General features: G+C 42.4%; 1 protein-coding gene and 1 non-coding gene across 3 annotated transcripts in view; both read left to right on the top strand.

Annotated features, from left to right (window-relative positions):
- The window catches only part of Reep1 (receptor accessory protein 1), a 109328-nt gene that overhangs the window by 22903 nt on the left and 63477 nt on the right, over positions 1-22948 (top strand). The gene's annotated exons all lie outside the window — the stretch shown is intronic.
- Positions 19771-19840, top strand: Trnaa-ugc. The gene has a single exon. It is a non-coding gene; the product is annotated as a tRNA-Ala (tRNA).

Genomic DNA, 22948 nt, shown 5'->3' with positions numbered 1-22948 from the left:
AACTACTATGGGCTAGACTGGCTGGTCTAGCTAGCTGCAGGGAGGAGGAGTAAACAGTTATACAAAGGCAGTTAGATTCCCTTCTGTAGGGTGAGAAGCTCATTCTAGGCAGTTTGAAGTAAGATGAAGTGGGGAAGAGTGTGGCAGCTACATTTGAAAATAATGCAGTGTCATCTTGAGGATTCACCAAAAGGTAGGCTTTGAGGTAAAAATACAGAGCTTTGCTTTTAGACAGGAGCCAGCCAGTTAAAGTTTGAGATCAGCGGGGAAAGTAATATATCTATGTTAAGTGTGAACCAATAGAAGTTGAACCAGTGTTATGTCTCCTTTCCTTCCCTGTCCCTTAATTATGTCTACCCAGAATCTCAGGCTGTGACCTTATTTGGAAATAGGGTCATTATATATATGTTAAGTTAGGATGTGCTCATACTGGATTAGGGTTGACCCTCATTCAGTGACTATCCTTGTAAGTGGAGGGAAATGTGGAAAGACTGAGACATGCAGAACATGGTATAACAATTGAGGCAGAGTGGATTGATCACTCCACAAGCTAGAGTACTGAGAATTGCTGCAACTTGGAGAACCTAAGAAGGGAGGTGGGAAGGCCCTCCTGGTAAATCTGCATAGGGAGCATGACCCAGCTGCCATTTTGACTTGAGACGTGTAGCTCCCTGAACTTTCAAAGAATGAGTTACCAAGTTTGTGATAGGTTTTTAGGGTAGCCCTAGAAAGTGAATGCAGTATCCCTATCTTTGAACACCCCTATGCCCTTGTTAACTTCTTTACTGCAGGAAGAAACTAGGGCAACTCAATGTAAGTTGTCATTCTAGACCCCAAACAGCCATAGTTGGCTTTTTTCCTTTCTCGTGATCCCAGTCATTTTAACAGTCTGATCTAGAACTTTGCATTGATGTTGAAGATTCTGTAGTTATTGATGATCTTATTTTACTGATTTATTTGGTAGTACTGAGGATTGAACTTCCAGGGGCTCATACTTGAGCTATGCCTCTAGTCCATTTTTCAGGGTTTGCATGACTGTTCCTAACATTAATTTCCATGCTTTTAACTTGAGTTGTTGCTACCTTACCCTGAAAGCCATAACCCTTCTCTTCCCCAGGTATATCTCATGAACCTTGAGGGCATACTTGTTCTTCCCTAGACCATCTCAATCCAATATGATTTCTTTGTTCTGCAACCTGGAAGCACACTACTAGCACCAATTACTGGGTAGCATCCTACATAGCTGTTCTGAGGCACTGTATGTTTTTGTATTTTAACTCATTAAAATGTTTCATTCACCTTATCAATATTTTTGTCTTGCCTCTTAGGCTTATGTCTCAGTTCCTTGAAGGCAGATAATCTGTTTTTTGCTATCTTTTCTCGACTGTATAGTTTGCACACTGTTATTACCTAACAGATACAGTATAGATGGAAGATAATTTTCCTGATCTGGAAAAGATTAAAAAGAAGAAAAGTTGAAGAAAAATATTTATTACTAAAAATTTCTTTTAGAAACCAGGTGTTGGTGGCTCACACCTGTAATAATAACTACTTAGGAGGCTCATGGTTATGAGGATATGAGGATCATGGTTCAAAGCCAGCCTGGGCAGGAGAGAGGGAAGAGGTGGGGGAGATCATTGGAGTACAAATTCTCATTCTTCTAGCAGTTATATTCTTATAGCAATTTCCATATGGAAGCCATGGAAAATAAGACAGATATGACCCTTATCCTTAATGAGAGTTTAGTTTCATGGAAAATACTGGCAAAGAGCAGATAGAAACTTCTTGACATGTTTTCCTGTGGCTTTTGGTTCAAGCAACAAGAGTATAAACAGAACTGGTATTGAGAATAAAGTCTTGGCAGCATGACCCACCCTCTCTACTTGGATTTGACTTTTTGCCTGGTCAGAGGTAGACAAACCAAATGAATTATATTTCCACTCTCCTGGAATCATAGATATGAGATTCAGAGGAAGTCAATAGCCATGAACTGAACTGTGTTCTGCCAGAATTCATATTCTGAAACTCTGACTCACAAAGTGATGATGTTTGGAGATGGGGCCTTTGAGAGATAATGAAGGTTTGCAGAGGTCATAAGGGTAAGGTCCTTGCAATGATATTTTGTGTTCTTATTGGAAGTGAATCTCTGTCCACCAAGCAAAGATATAGCAAGAAAGCAGCAATCTGCAACCCAGGAAAAATGGCCCTTGCCACATTACCATGCTAGTAATCTGATATCAGTGTCATAGCCTCCAGAACTGTAGGAAAATATACCTACTAGTCTGTAGTGTTTTATCATGGCAGCCAAAGCTGATAAGTTCAGTAGCTCTTCCTGTAGGTAGGCGCTGTGATGGATAAGATGCAGGAGGTATGGATGCTCTGCTTTGCTCTATGGATTGAATAACAATCCACACAGAGCATGTGACAATCTTCTTGTTTGTCTTGAGATTTCTTTTAAGAATGACCATAAACCATCATCAGCTGTCTAGGGAACTTTGCCCAAGAGGAAGTGTGTGTGTGTGTGTGTGTGTGTGTGTGTGTGTGTGTGTGTGTGTGATGTAGACACAAAGTGAAGGTGAAATCAAAACACATAAAACAGAAACTATTACAGATTTCAAAGCGGCAGGGACAAGAGAAGGATGGCAGATGAGAAGTCTGAAACTACAAAGAGCTCAACCAGCAGGTAGAAAAATAAGAGGTGGGGGAAGAGAGGAGACCTATGGGCCTGTGTCATAATTAAGGTCTGTGAGGTTATCCCTTTTGTTTTCCTCTGTTGATTGTGGATTAGCTATTGGCTAAAGAAAACACATACTAAGGAGGAACTTGTTTCCATGACTGCCATGTTGATTGTTAGGTTTTATTATAGTCAGATAAGGCTTTATTGTGGTCAGCAGCTGTGGTATCTGTTGGATTTGGGGTCAGTGTGATGAAAAACAAGCTAGCTGACTCACAGACTAGGACAGGGTGGGGAAGTTTAGGTCACAGGTGGTGGGATACACATAGTACACCAGATCTAAAACTGCATGTCAGGACAGCAGCTAAATCAAACAGAGGACAAGGTGGAACGTAGGTCAGTGGAGAAGAAAGGATGTTCAGACATGCCTAGGTAGGAGAAATACTGTGTGGCCTCCCCAGGATTCTTCAGTTCCTGGTTTTAGATGCTTATAAGGCCCAGCTGCCTATGGGTTTAGGCAGTATACTTGGCTCCTTCCTAGAAATTTTCTTTAATATGTATACCAACTTGAGTCAATTTCGATTTCTTTCTTTCTCTTTCCTTCTTTCTTTCTTTCTTTCTTTCTTTCTTTCTTTCTTTCTTTCTTTCTTTCTTTCTTTCTTTCTTTCTTTCTTTCTTTCTTTCTTTCTTTCTTCCCTTCCTTCCTTCCTTCCTTCCCCTCCCTCCCTCCCTCCTTCCTTCCTTCCTTCCTTCCTTTCTTTCTTTCCTTTCCTTTTTTTTTGGGTCTGGCTGTGGGGCCTGAACTCTGGGCCTGGGTGCTGTCCCTCAGCTCTTCAGCTCAAGGCTAGCGCTCTATCACTTGAGCCACAACACCACTTCTGGCTTTTTTCTTTTTGCTTATGTGGTGCTGAGGAATCGAACCCAGGCATGCAAGGCAAGTGCTCTACCACTGAGCCACCTTCCCAGCCCCTCAATTTCAATTTCTTATTACCAAAAGAACCTTTGCAGATACCCTTCCCAATTACAGGGGAAGAAGAACAGAGCAGAGAAGCCGTGTGTCTGGTTGCAGTTACTATACCCAGCCTCTACCAGGTCTTCAGGCCACTTCTCTCCCTTTCCTTCCCTTCAAACTCTAAACACAGGGAAGCAGACCCAGAGTGATTCTGAAACTGTAGGGAAAATGATGTTATTCTTCTACTGTCAGTCTTTGGAAACACGATCTGTCATACTTGAAAGTGTCTTTCCAACATCAAATATGTTTGCCCCTTTTCTCTGTATTCCTGTCAAATGGAGTAGCAAGGCTATCACCACTTGTATTGTAACATTCGCACATATACTTGTAATATAGAGGTTTGAATTTAAGGTCTGGAGTTTGCTAGAGTGGTGCTCTATTACTAAGCCATGCCTTGCTAGCACACATTGTTGCTTTTGGATCTTGCAAAAGAGATTCTTAGCTGTGCATACTGGCCCACAACTAAGGTCTTCCCATTCCTTTGTGCATTCTTTGCATTTGTTTTCCTTTTGTTCTTGTAATTGGATCCAAATTTGAGTCTCAAAAACAGGTGATCTTCTCTGAGCCCTATGGTAGGGAATGGCTGACACCCACTTAATACCCTGTTTGGCTCCTATAGTTATTTTAAGATATGTATTTTAAATGAATTCACTAATTGGAAAACATGTAAAAACTGAAAGGAAAAATTATAGTTCCATTGATATGTCAAGTTTATAATTTTCTTAGTAGGTTTCTACTTGTGGACTTAATTTGTAAAAAAAATATGTAATTATAATAATGAGGAATTTTATATTCTACTTTTTCCCTTAACATGGTAATAGAAACAGTTTCATGCAATTCCGTTTTGTGCATATTTTTAAGGCTGTATCTACTGTCTTCACTTAAGTGTATCATAACTTCCTTTCTTTTTTTTTTTTTTTTGGTCCGGTCATGGGGCCTGAACTCTGTGCCTGGGCGCTGTCCCTCAGCTCTTTAGCTCAAGGCTAGCACTCTACCACTTGAGCCACAGCGCCACTTCTGGCTTTTTTCTTTTTGCTTATGTGGTGCTGAGGAATCGAACCCAGGGCCTCATGCATGCAAGGCAAGCACTCTACCACTGAGCCACCTTACCAGCGCCTATCATAACTTCCTTTGGGCCTGAATGAACCATAACTAGAGGAAATCTAAGACTCAAGCCTCAATTTGTTAGAGATTTAAGTTGTTTCTGATTGTGTATGTACATATTTGTATGTACATGTGCAACTACAGCCTAGGCTTTATTTGGGGGATCTTTTCTTTAAGATAGATTTCATAAAGTAGAATTATGGAAAAGCAGGCATGGCTCTTTTAAAGACTTTCTGTGCATGTTATCAAATTTCTTTCCAACAAAGAGTATAAATTTATTCCCTGCTCACCACAGAGTGAGAAGTCTACCAGAATTTCTTGGCTGCTGTGTAAGTAACAGGTGTAAGAATAGACACATGTTCAATTAGTGTTCTTAGAGGTTTATTAGGAGAACTTGCCCTCAACAAACAGCTTGCAGATCCAGTAACACCAAAGAGGAGGAAATGCCTTTTGTGCTTTCATTTGATAAGGTTACAATAACTGTTCATCACCAACCTGTGGAAAATGTTGCTAGTGTGATACTGTAGAGAGTTTTATATAAAAATCCTTTAGTTCAGTTTTTCTGGATAGATTAGTAAAAATTAGAAAACAACTTAAACAACTAAATATTTTTATAATAATATTTTTCTCAAGCGAAGGATGGTTAAAAAAAATAAACTTGATTGTCTTCATTCAAATGTTTGTGTGAGCTGTGTTTTGGGAAGAACCTTTGATTCTAGTCTAAGACAATGGGAAGGTCAGACAGAAGAGGTCAATTTGACCTGGACTTTAAGGAGATTTGGGATTCAATAAAAACACTGGTGCACATAGTGAAAATTCAGGACTCCTGTGGCCTTTTGGGTTTTGCTGACTTGATAGGTATGAGCAGATTGCAAGACTGGGGAAATCAAGCTCAAGAGTTTAAAAATTGTTTGATGGACTTACTCAAGATCTATGAACAGGAAAGGAATGCAGAGTGGAATAGCTGCTATAAAAAAATACTTAGGCAGTTTTGGGGCTGGGAAGGTGGCTCAGTGGTAGAGTGCTTGCCTTTCAGGCATGAGGCCCTGGGTTTCAGTCCTCAGCACCATATAAGCAGAAAAATCCCGAAGTGGCGCTCAAGTGGTAGAGCGCTAGCCTGAGCTGAACAGCTGAGGGACAGCGAACAGGTCCAGACTTCAGGCCCCACGACCAACCAAAAAAAACCAAAAAACAAACAAACAAACAAAAACGAGGCAGTTTTGTTTTGTTTTGAAAATACATGTCCGCATAAACACAAAGACTTTGCTCAAATGTTCCTAGTAGCCTTATTGTGTTCAAAAGATTGACATATTTAATTACATACAAATTTAAAACTCATAAACATCAACATACCATGTTGTGCTGGGGATGTAGCTCAGTGGTAGAACACTTGCCTAGCATGTAAGAAACTGGATTTGATTCTCAGCGATGGAATTGGGGGGAGTAATGTAGAAAAGTTCAAAATATGTTTGCTTGATTCATGTATCAAAAGAGAGACAGCAGATAGCATTAGGGATGCACAGACCAACAAGCTTCAAAAAGTAGTTCCTTGTCCTTATTAGAAATTTAGGTTTCTTAGTCCTGCTTCAGACCTGCTGATTCACAAATGCTGGGAATGAGCCTAATGTTCTGTTTTCAAGAGCTCTCCTACTGATTCTCATGCACCCTTCACTTTGAGATCCTTTGAAATAGGAAAATTGGTTTGAGTTGAGGGTATATGATTCAAGAGGGACTGACCAACAGGTGTTGAGATAGAGAGCTGGAGTTGAGGGAGGAGAGTAGCTAGCTTGTTATTCTCCACAGTACAGAGGAGTCTTCAGAGGCAGAAGAGCAATGAAAAGGCAGAGGCTCGGGGCAATCTTAGGCATGTCTTTGTGAGAGTTCTTTGGTTGAAAATAACAGAGACTTGCTTCAGAACAGTATGAGCAGGTTGGATACTGGGCTCATGCTTGTCATCCTAGCTACTCAAAAAATTGATATCTGAGGATTGTAGTTTTGAAGCTATCCTGAATTTTAAAAAAATCATGCAATTCTTTAATCACCAAAAAGTCAAAAGTAGAGCTATGGCTTGAGCAAGAGTGCCAGCCTTGAGCAAAACAGTTCAGGGACAGTGCCCAAACCCTGAGTTCAAGCCCCAGGACTGGCACACACACAAAAGAACAGTATGGGCAGAGAGGATGTCTCTGGGAAGGATAATGGGATCTCCTAAAGGACTGGAACCGTGAAGTAAATATGGACCAGAACCCATTTTGCTGTCTGTCTCTCTTACTCATCCTTTTTAATTCATTAGTCCAATATTTATTCCACCTCTAACAATGTCCCTATTCCAGGTACCAAAGATAAGCTCAGAAAAAGAGTTGACTTTGCTTTCATAAAGCCTTTCTATCTTTCTGTATGTCATTTTCCCCTCCCCTTCCATCTGTCTTAGCATGCTTCTCTGTGTCTCTTTCTCTCTGCAGATACTCATCTCTGGCCAGATGTGGCCACCCTACAGCTGCTTATGTTTATAGTCCCTATTCTAAGTAATATGCAAAGATCTCATTCCTGATTCAAAATTTCTGGAGAAAAGAATCTAAGAGACCAAACTTAAGTCCAATCTTGCTCATGCTGCTTTGGCTGGAGGCAGAGTCCTATGGTATATGCTTTAGGGGTGGAGATGGGAGCAGGTGGAAATACGCCAAACTAGGGTCTCTTCTAGAGTGCATTGCTTTCATTTTTGCTAGTGGGAGCTATACTTAAAAATAGTCTTTATTTGCCCTTCACAATGAACTTCTTAATGGAGGTGACTGAGGTGGCTGTTTCTTGGAGGACTCAGTGCCCTGTGTGTGTTTGAATGTGTTGAATACTAGAAACCCTTATGGTTGGGCAGGAGCTTGTCATTGCAGAAAGGATTGAAGTATTGCTTCAGTTCGGGGGAGGAGTAGGTGAATGAAATTTAAAATACCCCTCCTTTGCCTGAGTCTATAATTGCAAAGGAACCAAGAGAACTTGGATGTGTGAGTCTGAAGGATGTGCTCTTGTTCACGGGTGAAGGATATCCCTTTTGTGTTCCTTCCTCCTAGCCAGAGTACAGTAGATCCATCTTTCATCTAGTTAGTGCTGTGCTGAGTTTGGATGCATTCATCCTTCCTTCTAGGACTTGGTTTCTGATGATTTACAGGAAATGTTCCCCTGTTTTACTGGAATGTTTTTGAGTCCTGAGAGACCACAAGGGCATATTTTGTAATCTTTACTCTCTCATTAGGAGGGGACTTCAATTCACTGCTTCCCTTCAGTCTTGGTCGTAAAATATTTCTCCAACCTCCTCTGTCTATATGAGTCATTCCCCCCATCCATTTTTTATCCATCCATCCATCTATCCACTTATCCATCCGTCATCCATCTGTATTCATTGCATGTATACTGTGTGTCAGGCACAGCTCTAGGAAGTACAATTCTTAATACTTTTTTAAGTGGGGATAAAGGAGGATGCAGAAAGGGAGAAAGGGAGGAAGGGTATGCTAGTCAGCATACAGTATGTGGAAAATGATCTGTATAACTTGTGAGCAGAGATGGAGGGGGAAATGGGAAAGCAAAGGAAGGGGTGACATTGTTACCTGACTTATGAAATAGTAATCCCTCTGCAAAACACCTTAAGAATAACAATGTTTTGGTCAGTCAAGGGGCTTGAACACAAGGCCTGCACACTGTCCCTGAGCTTTTGTGCTCAAGGCTAGTGCTCTACTACTTTGAGCCACAGTTTCTGGCTTCTGGTTTCCTGGTAGTTAGTTGGAGATAAGAATCTTATGGACTTTCTTGCCTGGGGTTGGCTTTGAATTGTGATCTTCAGATCCTGAGTAGCTAGGATTACAGGCATGAGCCACCAGCACCCAACTACAATAAAACGACTTTTAAAATACTTTATTTTTAGTCACCAGCCTTGCCATCCTTCCTTCAGCTTTCCTCCTCCCCTCCCTTTTGGACAGTTGCTGCCAGAGTGTGCTTTGGGGAGTGAGAACTCTCTCAGTCCCTCTCAGCCTCTACCTGACTCAGCTGTACTGAGCACACTACAGCCCCAAAGCAATGCTCTCTCATGGTTCAGAGGTTTGTTCATGTTCTTCCTTTGTAGGATGCCTCACCTACCCCTGTCTTTCTTCCCTACCAAACTCCTGCTTATCTTTCAAGATCTGTTCAAATGTTCCCTGCCTGAAGTTACTGGTTTAGAAGCCCACATTTAGCCCCCAGAACATTCACTGTGGGTGGCAGCACTTGCTTGTGTGTCATTCAGTTGGGCTTGAACTTGAAGAGCACTGTTCTGCTCATCTCAGAGGAAGAAATGTCCCATTCATATTTGAGGAAGAAATACCACTGGAATCATTAAGCTAGGAAAAAAAAGGAAAGAATGAAAAGGAAAATAAGAACTGGGAAAGGTGGGTCACATCTTGAATTCCAGCATTGGGATGCTAAGGTAGAAGGATCACCAGTTTCAGGCCAGCCTGGGATATATTGTGATGTCTTGTCTCAAAACAAGAATGAAGGAGGAGGAGGAGGAGCAGAAGAGGAGGGAGAGCTATTGCTGCTGTTGCTAGAGGAGAATAAAAATTACTTATACTGCAGGATGCTGGTGGCTCATGCTTGTAATTCTAGCTACTCAGAAGGCTAAGGATTGAGGTCTGAAGCCAGCCTGGGCAGGAAAGTCCCTGAAACTCTTAGCTCCAGTTGCCCACCAAAAAGTTGTGGTTCAAGTGGTACTAGCCTTGAGTGAAAAAGCTCAGGGACAGTGCCTAGGCCCTGAATTAAAGCTGCGGGACCAACAGACACCCACACACAAAATAATCACTCACACTTTCTTCACCTGGGAGATGCCTTCTAGAAAGGTGCCCTTAAGACATCTGAGCACAAAAAAAATGTAATTGAAGTTACTATGTTTCTTTTTCCAGGTAACATTGATTTGTTCTTTCATATTGTCCACAAGATAAGATTATAGTGATCCTTTCATGTTATGTAGCCAGTTCCTTTGTTATTGTTGACCACTTATATTCACGTTTGACATGAAATGGCCGTGGAACACATGTATGCCTCAATCATAGTTTGCTGCTGGTGATTTCTTTTGTATGGAGTCCCAGGAGAGCAATTACTGGGTCAGAGGATAGCCAGACCATTAAAGTTCAAGAACTAATAGCAACTTGCCTCCCAAAGAGAGAGTATTAATCTCTACTCCCTCATCCAGTTTTTGCTTTGTGATGGTTGGAATTGTGGATTTTTAAAAAAATTGTTACTACTAGAGATGGATCCTAGTGCACGTTACCATTGAACCACACCCTATCCTGGATTTGTGTATTCTTAGAAAAGATTAGGACAGAAATCCCCAATCATGAATGACCTCCTAATTGGCTCTGTTTTCAGCTTAGTGGAAAATTTGAGGGCAGCTTTTCTTATTTTCTTACTTTATTTTCTAAACTTTAAAAGGTTGTACACAGGGATTACAATTTAATGTGTCCATCTAAGTGTCCAGTGTTTCTTGATCAGTCTCCCCTCCTGTCATTCTCCCCCATCCTGAGCTTTCTTCTGCTAGAAGTCAGGGCATAGTGCAGGCTGTGGCAGGCTGGGGTCTGGAGGCTGGCCTTCAGTGATTAAGGGGTGTTATCAGCCCAGAGCCTCCTGGAGAGACTGCACAGCTCTGGAGCAGGGAAGGGAAGAAAAACTGTATCACCTTTGGGGACAGAATTCCCTGCAGCATTCCATTAGCCAGTCAGCCATTAATGAGGAACTCTGGCTTCAGGAAGCCAGGCTGCTTTTATGAAGCCTACTGGGAATTAAAGGAAGAGGGGATGTGGATGAAACATTTGTTGTTGTCACAATTGCCTGTGCATTCATCCACATAGAACCCAGGGCCACTTAAGGCACAAGCAAATGTAGGTTCTGAGAGATGAGTCACTGGGCGGTCATTCGACTGGAAAGTGAACTTGTGGCCTCTTGGTGGGGTATATCTTTTGAAAATATTAAGAATGCTTTTGCCGAGAGAAAGTAGTAAATATGGGTTTTGGGTTGATGGGATACATTGTGTGTCTGCATGAAAATGTAGTAAAAATCCTACTTGTAGGATATAAATTTTAAAAAATTTAAAAAATCTGAAGAAAAAGAATACTCTTGCTCATTTTTGCCAACATTGGCATTTGTGGAATTGATGTCATTTAGAGGACATTTTGAAAAATAAAACAAGCTCTAATCAAGTTTTTGTTTTCTAGGTGATTATATTTAGTGAGGGTGGCTTCTCATAAATTGTATCTTAAAATTGATATCACAATGCCTCTTAATAAATTAAAAAATAAGTTAGAGCTTAATATGAACAAGATGAGATGGGAAATCACTAGCCGGTGGGTATCACCATGCCGGTCTCTTTAACACTCTTGTGTTGTTTCATTTAATCCTTGAAATTGGAATTGTCATTTCTTATTCTTGTAGATGGGGAGATTAAAATGTAGAGAAATTTAATAACTTAAAGTCATAAAGCAAGAGGTGGTAGAAATGGGATGATAATCCAATCTGTCTCCCAAACCCTGCCTAGTATTCAGAGGCTGTTTTATTCTTGAGGTGGCAGAAGGTGGGAAGAAGCCAGTCATTTTCTGCTCCCTAAAAGGGAGAGCTGTTAGTCCTTAGGAAGGCCTATCCCCATTTCTCCTGGTGCTGTGGTCTGCAGTTGCAGGGAGCTGCCTCTAAGAAGTTGCTTTAGAGAGAATACTACTGGAGAGGCTTAACAGCTCTCAGCTTCTCTGGCCTCAGATTGACTTCAACATAGTACAGAAAGTAGATAACTTTAGCTAAAATTTTGGAATTTGAACTGGACCAAGAAGTGGAAGTTTCTAGGTCAGTAAAGGATTCCTTAGGGTGATCCATAGTAGGCCAACTTGAGTGATAGCAAGTTCCTATATTTGGGAGGAAGAGGTTCAGACAGTCATGAAGAGCATTCAAAAGTGGTCTGAACTGGGTGCTGGTGGTTCATGCCTGTAATCATAGCTAGTCAGGAGGCTGAGATCTGAGGATAGTGGTTCAAAGCCAGTCCAGGCAAGAAAGTCCATGAGTTTAACCCCTCCAAAACTGGAAGTGGCGCTGTGGCTGAAGTGATAGAGTGCTCGCCTTGAGCTGAAGAGCTGAGTGACAGTGCCCAGGCCCAGAGTTCAGACCCCACAACTGACCAAAAGAAAGAAATGGGGAGGAGGGAGGTCTGAGCTTCTGCTTGGGTGGACCAAGTGGCCTTCAAGGTTCCTGTGGTCATTGGTCATCTAGTCTCATCAGTGTGTACAAGGACAGTCTGGTCCTAGGTGCTGCAAATACAGCTCTGGGTTCTCTAAACATAGAAGAAAGACTGGAGAACATATGCAAGTATTTTAGTGGTGTATTTGTATTAGAGGGGCATATCCAATATACCAGTATCTTTACCACTGTTATTTCTGGGTGGTGATATGATGATTCTGATTCTTTTTCCTCTATGTAAATTTTTTAATGTAAACACAAAAGAGCTAGGTTCACCTTAACAATAAACAAATTAAACCCAGGTGGTGGATTTAACTAGGGCACTATTTATTGTGTATTCTGGATGGTAATACGACTTATATAAGATGAACAAAATGTAGTTTCTGCCCTTAAGGAACTTGTAGTCTGGTGAGGAGAGAATAATGTAAGCAAGTACAATTCATGCTGAAAGCAGGCTGTGTTAGTGCTGAGTGTGGAAGCTGTGTGCATATGATACAGTCCTCCTAAGGAGCTCATGGAAGGTTTTCCTGTCAGATTCACACTGGATCTGGGCACAGAACAGGGATTCTCAAAAGGGATTTTTGGCCTCAGAAGACATTTGTCAATGTCTGGAGACACTTTTGTCACCTTGATGTAGAGGAAAGGCTATTGGTGTCTAGTGGGTAGGACCAGAGATGGTGCTAAATACCCTCCCATGCTCACAGCAAAGAATTATCTGGTCCTAAGTGTCAGTAGTGCCAGGCTTCTAACTCAGTGCCTAAGAAGCATGCATGGGACATTGGCAGACAGAAGTGTGGAGGAGCACTCCAGGCTCAGAGAACAGTGGCTGAGCACAGTTGGCAGAAATGCATATACGGATGGGTGAGTTAGTGGATGGCACATGATATTGGTGGGGCAGACATAGCTAAATATGGGAGGCAGTACAAGCCATTTGGACATCTTTGTGTAGGAATTAGAGAGTAGGTTTTTGAGTAGCAGAATTGCTCTATGAAGAAGGATCGGTCAGTTCTCCTTTCCACAGCTTTGCTTCATTGCTTGTTCCTCTACACAGCCACAGAGACTAAAACACACACGTACCTTCCTGTTTTCCTCCCCAGGCTATCCACTCTTTGTTTTTCACCATCCAGAGGAAAAGCTCTGTCAGCACTCTGCCTTGCTGACCCAGAATTCCATCCACTGGTGACAAAGGGATGTGGGGAAAAAATGATTCCCTTTTGACCACTTTATTTCCTGCTGCAATTTCCAGGAATGTACCATGGGCCAAGGATGACAGCTCATGATTTGTGGCCACATAGCAAGCTTTGCCTCTCCTCTCCTTTGTTTGATGCTTGCCACCATCCTCACACTATCTCAGGATGCAGAGAGGGGTATCTGCAGTTCATGTCAGTAGACTGTGGAAGCAGCTGAGCAGAGACCAGGGTAGCTGTGAGTCAGTGGAAGAAATGAGAGTTCAGGATGCCTGAACTAGGGGAAAGAACTCAGCACAATACTGTCCTCCATGGCTCTGTGGTGCGGCAGCAGCAGCGGCATAGTGCTGAATATCCATAGGTTAAGTATCCCATGTCTGAAGTACTTGGGACAAGGTGTTTCAGTTTTAGGATTAAAAAAAAATTACACTATTCACAGGTATTTCAGGGATGGGACACAAGTCTAAACATAAAATTCATTTATGATTCATATAATAGCCTTAAGGTAATTTTTCTACAATCTCTTTTTAGACACCTGCATTTGTGTGGTGGTGGTGGTGGTGGTGGTGTGTGTGTGTGTGTGTACTGGGACTTGAAACCAGGGTTTAACACTTTCTTTTAGCTTTCTCACTCAAGGCTGTTACTTTACCACTGGAGCCACAGCTCTACTTCCAGCTTTTTTCTGGTTAATTAGAGATAAGAGTCTCATGGACCTTTTTTCCCAGGCTGGTTTCAAACTAGGATCCTCAGAGCTCAGCCTCCTTAAGTAGCTAAGATGATGGGTATTAGCCAGCAGCACCCAACTGTTAGGACTCCTGAATTTTGACTGTGACCCATTAATGGATTGGCTGTGGAATTTTCCACTTGGGGCATTAGTGTGCTCAAAAAGTTACAGATTTTTGGGCTGGGAAGGTGGCTCAGTGGTAAAGCACTTGCCGTGCATGCATGAGGCCCTGGGTTCAATTCCTCAGCACCACATAAGCAAAAAGAAAAAAGCCGGAAGTGGCGCTGTGGCTTGAGTGGTAGAGCGCTAGCCTTGAGCTGAAGAGCTGAGGGACAGCGCCCAGGCCCAGAGTTCAGGCCCCACGACCAGACCAAAAAAAAAAAAAAAATTTACAGATTTAAGCTGGGCTCCAGTGGCTCACACCTGTAATCCTAGCTACTCAGGAAGCTGAGATCTGAGGATCGCATTTCAAAAGCCAGCCTGGGCAGGAAAGTCGGTGAGACTCTTATCTCTAATTAACCACCAGAAAACTGGAAATGGCACTGTGGCTCAAATAGTAGAGAGCTTGCCTTGAGCACTTTAAGAGCTAAGGGTCAGCACTTGGGCCTAGAGTTCAAGCCCCATGACCAACAAAAAACAAAAGTTACAGATTTCAGAACATTTAAAAATTTCAGATTAGGAATGTTATACTTGTAATGGCATTAAGTCAAACGAGTGAAGTCAAATGAGAAAGCTGAGCTCTGAAGAAAGGGTATGATGGCCCAAGATCACCTAGCCACTCAGGATCAGTACTAAGCCTAGAACTAGGGTTCCTGACCTGTACTGTCTTGGTCCTGGGCCACAGTTCCCCTTCTATGCCCACAGACCCAGGGTCTTCACCCTTGGCTTAGTAAGGCAGCGTTAGCAAGCACTCTGCCTTCTAAACCCCGCCTATTTCTTGAATTCACTGTGTCCAACAATCTAACTAGTCAAGTCTGAAAATTAAAAAAAAAAAAAAAAAGGCTTGTTCTTCCCTGTATGCTGCTAGTAGGTAAGAGCTCTTAAATGACTTAATGTTCAAATATCAGAGAATGATGGTTACCTTTGTAACGTACCCGGGGTATTTCTCATGGTGTCCTAGCTCAGAAGTTACTTGAAAGACCAGGTGGAAAGAGAGGTGGAGGTGTTGATGTTTTGGCAAAACTATGCCCTTTATAGCAAATCCTCCTTGAACCAAATACGTATGGAGGAAGGATGGACCTGCTGGTTGTTCTCTCTCTTTATTTTGGGAGGGATTTAGGCTAGATTTCAGAACCTCTCTTCCTCCCCCAAGCTTCCCCAGTGGCATACATCCAGAATCAATGAGTCTGGGAGAAGAATGCTATTATGATTCCACAGAGACAATGACACCCCTCTCCAGGCCTGCAAAAAAGCATCCAAATTGGATGTGTTTTCTTCCCTGTCCTAACATCTAGGGAGAATCTGTCTTGGGGGTGGTTGCTGTTACTGAGTTCCAGCCATGTGGCATTCTAGAGTCTTATAGGTACCAGGGCTTAATCTGCTCCTCCCCTAGGACTGGTAAATAACTCCTGTGATGGCTCCCATGTCATGTCTCCTGGAGGTAGAGCACCATAGCCCATAGGTGCTGGTTGGAGTCTTCTTCATAGGAAAAAGGCTCCTGGGCACCTATCCAAGAACCTGTCTGGTCAGCATACCACAGACCAGCACTGAGGTGCCTGAGTTCTAGAGTCTTCCATGTCATTGCTCCTTCCAAGGTGTAGTTTGTGGTTCATGGGCTTCATAGCCAGGCAGAACAGTGGCCATGTATACCCTTCATATGTGCTGGCCAGCTCTGTGACAGAGAAAGCCTCAGGATGTGGTGTGTATGGAGTGAGATCAGGTGGGTGATATATTGGCAGAGTAGGTAGATCCTTCTCAAAGGCACTGGGTGAAATGGGCCTGCAGCACATGGCCCATACTCCCATCGAAGGTCCTGAGGGGCAAAACTAGAGCTGTGATATAGTAGGATCAGTGGGGTCCCTTGTAGAACATGAGTCATAGTAGACTTTCAATGGACTTTGGCAAGTAGGCTTATATATTAGCTCTTTTTCTGTTGTTGTTTGGTTTTGTTAGTGAATTCAGCCTGGCCTTGAATTCACTATGTAGTTCTGACTGACCTCTGATTCTTCATCCTCAATCTTTCTGCTTCATCCTCCTGAGTGTTAGTGACATATATCACCACACCCTTCTAATCCCAGCACTCAGAAGGTGGAGGCAGGATAATGGAGGATTTAGAGTTGGAATTCATCCAGGATGCACAGTAAAATCCTATTTTAAAAAATCAAGACATCTGTTATTTAGAACCAGAGCTTTGAATCTCTAAAGCAAAAAAAAAAAAAAAAAAAAAAAAAAGAGTCCCATCCCTGTAAGGAACTTGATGTGTGACAATATCCCCTTTATCTAACTCTGTCATTCTCATTACTGATCTGTGAAATGGAAATTAGGATCATGTCTACTTCTTAGCAGTTTTCTACATGGAATTACCTATTACCTGCTTAAAGCTGTAGTGAGCACTTAGTAATTGGCACTGGTTACTATCTGATGCTACTATTTCCTTTTTCAGAATGTAAGGGTTTCCTTCTTGATGTTGGGTCTCTGAATAACAGGACATCCTTCACTCAGACTGTCTCTTATGCCACCTATGATCATGGCCTTTTAGACCTCCCAAATGGAAATAACACATATTGTCTGCTTAGTGGAACAAATGCCATTTCTTACATCCCTATCCTCAAAGCCACCTCTTTTGGATATTCTATGTTAGAATCTCCCTTCCTTCCTTCCTTCCTTCCTTCCTTCCTTCCTTCCTTCCTTCCTTCCTTCCTTCCTTCCTTCCTTCCTTCCTTCCTTCCTTCCTCCCTCTCTCCCTCCCTCCCTCCTTCCTTCCCTCCTTCCCTCTCTCTCTTTCTTCTCTCTCTCTCTCTCTCTTCTTTTTTCTTTTCTTTTTTGTTGGTTATGCATCTTGAACTCAGGGTCTGAGTAATGTCCTGAGCTCTTCAGCTCAAGGCTAGCTCTCTACCACTTTGAGCCACAGCTCCACTTCCAGTTTTCTGATGGTTAGTTGGAGATACGAATCTTACAGACTTTTTTCTGCCCTGGCTGGCTTTGAACTGCAATCCTCAGATCTCAGCCTCCTGAGTAGCTAGTATTACAGGCGTGAGCCACCAGTACACAGCACATATGCTCTCTTTCTTAATGATGGCCTCAGTTTATTCATTCTTTTCAGATCTGAAAAAGCAAATGGCACAGCTGTTAGTATTCTGTGGCAGTTGAGAGGAGTATCTTTATTTTCCAAACAAAGCAAGCTGTTCATTATATTTTAACCTTTTAACTATTAAGCAATATTCCAAGCAGTTCCAAGCAAAATTATTTTCCACGTGGCAGTTTCACCTTTTCACACAGGGTTGGCGTTAACTGTAATGGTGAGGGAGGCCCTTGGACCTGTGCAGCCAGCACAATGGAGGGGCCCATTTGCTGGCATCCTCCCAGGGAAGTAGCCAGGCTTCTTCGGCAGCACCTGCAGGGAAGATGCTAAAGAGTTGCCTGTGGCAAGTTCTTGCCTTACTAGTCCATACTGCCTCAGGCTCTTCTGAAGTTCAGAAGGACCGCCAGCCAGAACCATTTTTAAACAACGAGGAGCTATGTTTGTTTGCTAACTGTCTGCACTTGTTCATAATTAAGACATTCTAGATTGTCTTTCAGAATTTTAATTTTGCTCACTGAAGGGAACATGGCAGTTTTCTAGCTTGCTTTTCTTTTTCCTTTTTTTTTTTTTTTTGCCGGTCCTTGGGTTGAACTCAGGGCCTGGGCACTGTCCTTTAGTGTTGAGTCTGGCAAAGTAGGCACTGGTTAAATGTCTGTTGGATGGATGAATGAATGAATGAATGGGTAGATGAATGAATTAATGTAACCTGCCAGTTCCCTCCTGTGTACAAGAAGATAATAGTTGTTCCTTCATGCCAAACACCAGTCGCTCATGCCTGTAATCCTGCCTACTCAGGAGGCTGAGATCTGAGGATGACAGTTCAAAGACAGCCTGGGCAGGAAAGTTTGTGAGACTCCTATCTCCAGTTAACCACCAGAAAACCAGAAGTGGCACTGTGGGTGGTAGCCTTGAGCAAAAGAGCTCAAGGAAAGCGCCCAGGCACTGAGTTTCAGGCCCCAAGACCTATATCACCACCAACAACAACAAAAGGAAAAGTAGCTTCTTCATCCAATTGCTGTGGGAATCAGCGGCATCTGGTGAACATCAGTACAGGTTTATTCCATTCCCCTAGCCTTGCCTGGAGAGTTTTGATATCCTTTCCCAGATAGGCTTATATATGTGATACAGACCTCAAAGCTGGCTGGGACCCCAAACCTTCAATGTGGGAACCACAGACAACTAAGCAAAGAAGTCCCCAGAAGCTCCACAGTTACCTGCTGACCCACACCTTACAAGTCCAGTTCAGACAGCTGCTAACACTTATCCCCTCTTCCTTGGCTGATTCCCTCCCACCCAAACATATATCTTACTTGGGCCTTAGAGGAAGTCTATCAGAAGACTATAGTCCTTTAACCTCCCTGACTGGGAAGTTGGGTCTCTGGATCTCAGACAGGGGGATAGAGTACTAGCTAGGAGGTAGGCTCAGCAAGGCTCATTATGATGATGGTTTGTTTACTGGTTATTTATGTGCTTCCCCACTTGCTGGCTGCCTTCCATCCCAGGGGACCCAGGGCACACAGTAGGTGCTCAACAAATATTTACTTATTGAATGAAAATGTTTTTGAAGTTACTGTTTCTGTAGGGAAATATAGTAGGGAAGGGAAGTAATAATTGTCATTCATGTGCTGTATGTTTGGGATGTTAAATCTTTACCGACAGTCTCCTAGTTTAATTTCCACAGTAGCTGTTGAAAGTAGTGTGCTGTCTTCCACACTCAAGGAAACGGATACAGACTAGTGAAGAAACATGTCAGCAGTCCCCTCACTAGGCAGTGATAGAACCAGATTCAAACTCAGATCTGAAGGCAAAGCCCAGTCAAGCTTGAATTTCTTCAAAACAAAACTCTTTACAGTCGACTTAAAAACAAAAACAGATAGAAATTTGAGCAGGATCTGAGTGGGTTGGATAGTAGAATTTAACAGCATGAACAAAAAAATTATAGAAACTGGTTTCCTGAATACATTACACTTTCTGTTTCGTGCTTTTCTAAATTGGATTTGAATGCATTTCCATAATCCAATTCTTTTTCTACATAGCCCTAATTAAGCAAGGAAGCTCCCTGCTTGTGTTCAGAGAGACTGCATGGTCTGGGGAATGGCCTGAGTTTGAATTTTGTTGGATAAGCGGGTAGGCCTTATGAATCTCTTAACTATTCTGAGGCAGTTTTTCATTTGTAGATGGCAGACTGAACTCAGCTATCTAAAGGGATGCGGTACAGATCAAATGAACAAATAAATGAGATGTGGGAGGGAGGTTAGCTCAGCAAAAGTTATTTGTTCATTGTCTGAAGCCTGTAGACAAGGCAGAGGCTTAAAACACTGGGAAAAAGCTGAGCTCCAGTGGTTCACACTTGCAATCCTAGCTACTCAGGAGGCTGAAATCTGAGGATCGCAGCTCAAAGCCAGCCTGGGCAGGAAAGGCCATGAGACACCTATCTCCAATTAACCACCAGAAAACCAGAAGTGGTGCTACATATCAAGTGGTAGAGTGCTAGACTTGAGCTGAAGAGCTGAGGGACAGTGCCCAGGCCTAGAGTTCAAGCCCCACGATTGACCAAACAAACAAACAAAAACAAACCACTGGGAGGGGCTGGGAAGGTGGCTCAGTGGTAGAGCGCTTGCCTTGCATGCATGAGGCCCTGGGTTCGATTCCCCAGCATCACATAAGCAAAAAGAAAAAAAGCTGGAAGTGGCGCTGTGGCTCAAGTGGTAGAGCGCTAGCCTTGAGCTAAAGAGCTGAGGGACAGTGCCCATGCCCAAAGTTCAGGCCCCACGACCGGACCCCCCCCCCCAAAAAAAAGAAACCACTGAGAAAAGAAAGACTGTTCAGACACACTGACACAATCACATGCCAAGGTGAGAAAAAGAATGTGCCTTGTTTTTGTTTTGCCAAGGTAAGTTTGAGATGAGAAAGAAGCTTGTATTAGTGAACATTTAATGGAAGTTGGTAACATTCTCCCTTTCTCCTAGTCCTCATTCATTCATTCATTCATGATTATCTCCAGGAACTGCAGAGTCAGGAGAACAGTGTATCATAGCAGTAAAGAAATGAAACAGTGTACTCAGACAGACCTAGATACAAATCTGGCCTCCTCTTCTAATTGTGAAATTCAGTTATTTAATTACACTTGAATCCTGGTTTTGTCACTTTTATTATTAGGAAAACAATCATACCTGTCTCTTATGAAGGTTAAAAATGGTGATGTTTGTGTTAAAAATGTTCATGTGTGTAGTTTCTTATGCATAGAAAACCCTCAGTAAATAAATAGCAACTTATGAATCATATAATCATCTCTTGGGAGGGAAATGCACAGTGGGCCCGTTCTGTTGTTTTCTTGTTTTTCTCTCTCTAGCCTATTAGAAGGTTATGATGGCTAGGCAAAAGCCTCAGGGTTGGGACCCACAGCAACCAAGGCCTAGGTGGTTTGCTGGGCTGAGAACTTGAGCTGAATGCCTAGGCTGGGCAGTTCTGCTTGCTGTAAGCTTCTGAGTAACCGTCTTGACTGAGGATGTGCCGCGTGACAGCATGGAATAGATCAGGGTTTCTCAGGTTTATTTCTAACCCAGTATCAGTGGGCCTTGGAAACACACCATGGTTTCTGCGAATCCATGTTTTGTCACTCCACAGCTGTCTGCCATCATCAGCATAGGCTGTTTGTCTCAGAGGGGGGAGCCTGATTTTCAGGTTAGTTTTATCCATTTTTGGACACACACACACACACACACACACACACACACACACACACACACACACACACACACACACACACACACACACACACACACACACACACACACACACACACACACACACACACACACACACCCCTACCTATCTCACTTCAGAGCATGGGATGTTCCACATGTTTTTTATTTAATTATTTGGAGGGGGGTGTCCTAGAGTTTGAACTGAAGGCCTTGTGCCTGCCAGGCCCTTTATCACTTGAGCCCCACTCTATGAGCTCTTTATGCTTTAGTTATTTGGGAGATGATATCATATTTATGCCTGAGTCAAACTGAACCGTGAGCCTCCTATTTATGTCTCCCACATAGCTAGAATGCCCCTTACAACCTAGCTTTTATTGATTGAGATGGAAGTCTCTCTTTTTTTTTTGGTCAGCTGTGGGGCTTGAACTCTGGGCTTGGGCACTGTCCCTCAGCTCTTCAGCTCAAGGCGAGTGTTCTACCGCTTGAGCCACAGTGTCACTTCCAGTTTTCTAGTGGTTTATTGGAGCTGAGTCTCATGGACTTTCCTGCCTGGGCTGGCTTTGAACCGAGATCCTCAGATCTCAGCCTCCTGAGTAGCTAGGATTACAGGCATGAATCACTGGTGCCTGGCCCTCTCTAACTTTTTGTCCAGACTGGCCCCAAACCATGACCCTCCTTAACTCTGCCTGCTGGGTGATTAGGATTACAGTCACCATGCCTGGCTGTTTTGCTCTTGCTTGGCTTGATGTTTATGCCTGATTCTCTATCACTTGAGCCACACTTTCAGTTCATTTTTTTTTCTTTCTGGTTAATCAAAGGTAAAAAATTTGAGAATTTGTCTGTCCAGGGTGGCTCCAAAGTATGATTCTCAAATCTCACCTGCCCGAGTAAGATTGTAAGCATGAGCTACTGGCATCGAACTGCTTTAGTGGTTTTAAAAGCCTGGTTTATTGAGGTAGAATTACTAAAATTCATGCTTTTCACAGTGAGTTTGTTGAGTACATTTAAATTCTGTTTTTTAATTTTTTTTAAATTTTTTATCTGAAACTGAGACTCAAACTCAGTACCTGAGCTTTCACTTATTGTCTGGTGCTTTCCCAACTGAGCTACACTTCCAACCCCAAATTTTAAGTTTTGACAAATGCATGTGGTTCTTATAACCACCACCACAATGGAAGTACAGTGATACTCTAGCATTCTCTACATTCTTTGTATTCAGTCCCTTCGGCCACTTCTGGCCCTGGCAACCAATAGTTTTTATTCCTATGTAGTTCCTTTTTTTCAGAATAGTTTAAATGGAATCATACCAGAAGTTGCCTTTAGAGTTTGCTTTTCACTTGCTGTGATACATTTGAGGCTCTGAATGTTTTTATTACATACAACAAAATGAATGGTTCTGTAATTAGCCTGGATAATAGCATTCTTTTAAACCATTAATAATTAGAAAATTTAAATTTAAAACTCAAAATACCAGCAAAGAAACATGAAGGAACTGGGAGAGAGTGAAATTGTCCAAAAAGAAATGTACTCATTATCTGATTTAGGTAATTGTTAACTCTCTGTACCTCACCTTTATGATAACAAGAAAAAAATTAAAAAGAAATAAAAATATATTTTAAAAAAGAAAGAAAACATGAGGTGCCATGAATAAGATAAAATATGCAGGATTCTTATGGAGAAATTTACAATATACCATGAAAAGGCACTCTAAAAGACATGAAGAAATTGAAGAGACCATGTTCATAAAGAGCAAATCTAACATAAAGAGAGTGACTTCTTCTAAGTAAATTCTATGAACTCAGTTGAATTCCAACCAAAACCCAAACAAGATTTTTCATGAAATTTGATACATTGTCATGAAACTTACTTTAAAAACCAAAGACCGTGGGCTGGGAAGGTGGCTCAGTAGTAGAATGCTTGCCTTATATGCTTGAGGCCCTCAGTTCCTTAGTACCACATAAGTAGAAAAAGCTGGAAATGGCGCTGTGGCTCAAGTGGTAGAGCGCTAGCCTTGAGCTGAAGAGCTGAGGGACAGCACCTAGGCCCAGAGTTCAGGCTCCATGACC

Source organism: Dipodomys spectabilis, unplaced genomic scaffold, assembly GCF_019054845.1.
Source record: "Dipodomys spectabilis isolate Male_0828 unplaced genomic scaffold, ASM1905484v1 ptg000137l, whole genome shotgun sequence".
NCBI lineage: Eukaryota > Metazoa > Chordata > Mammalia > Rodentia > Heteromyidae > Dipodomys > Dipodomys spectabilis.
This window is presented reverse-complemented; position numbering and strand designations above follow the sequence as displayed.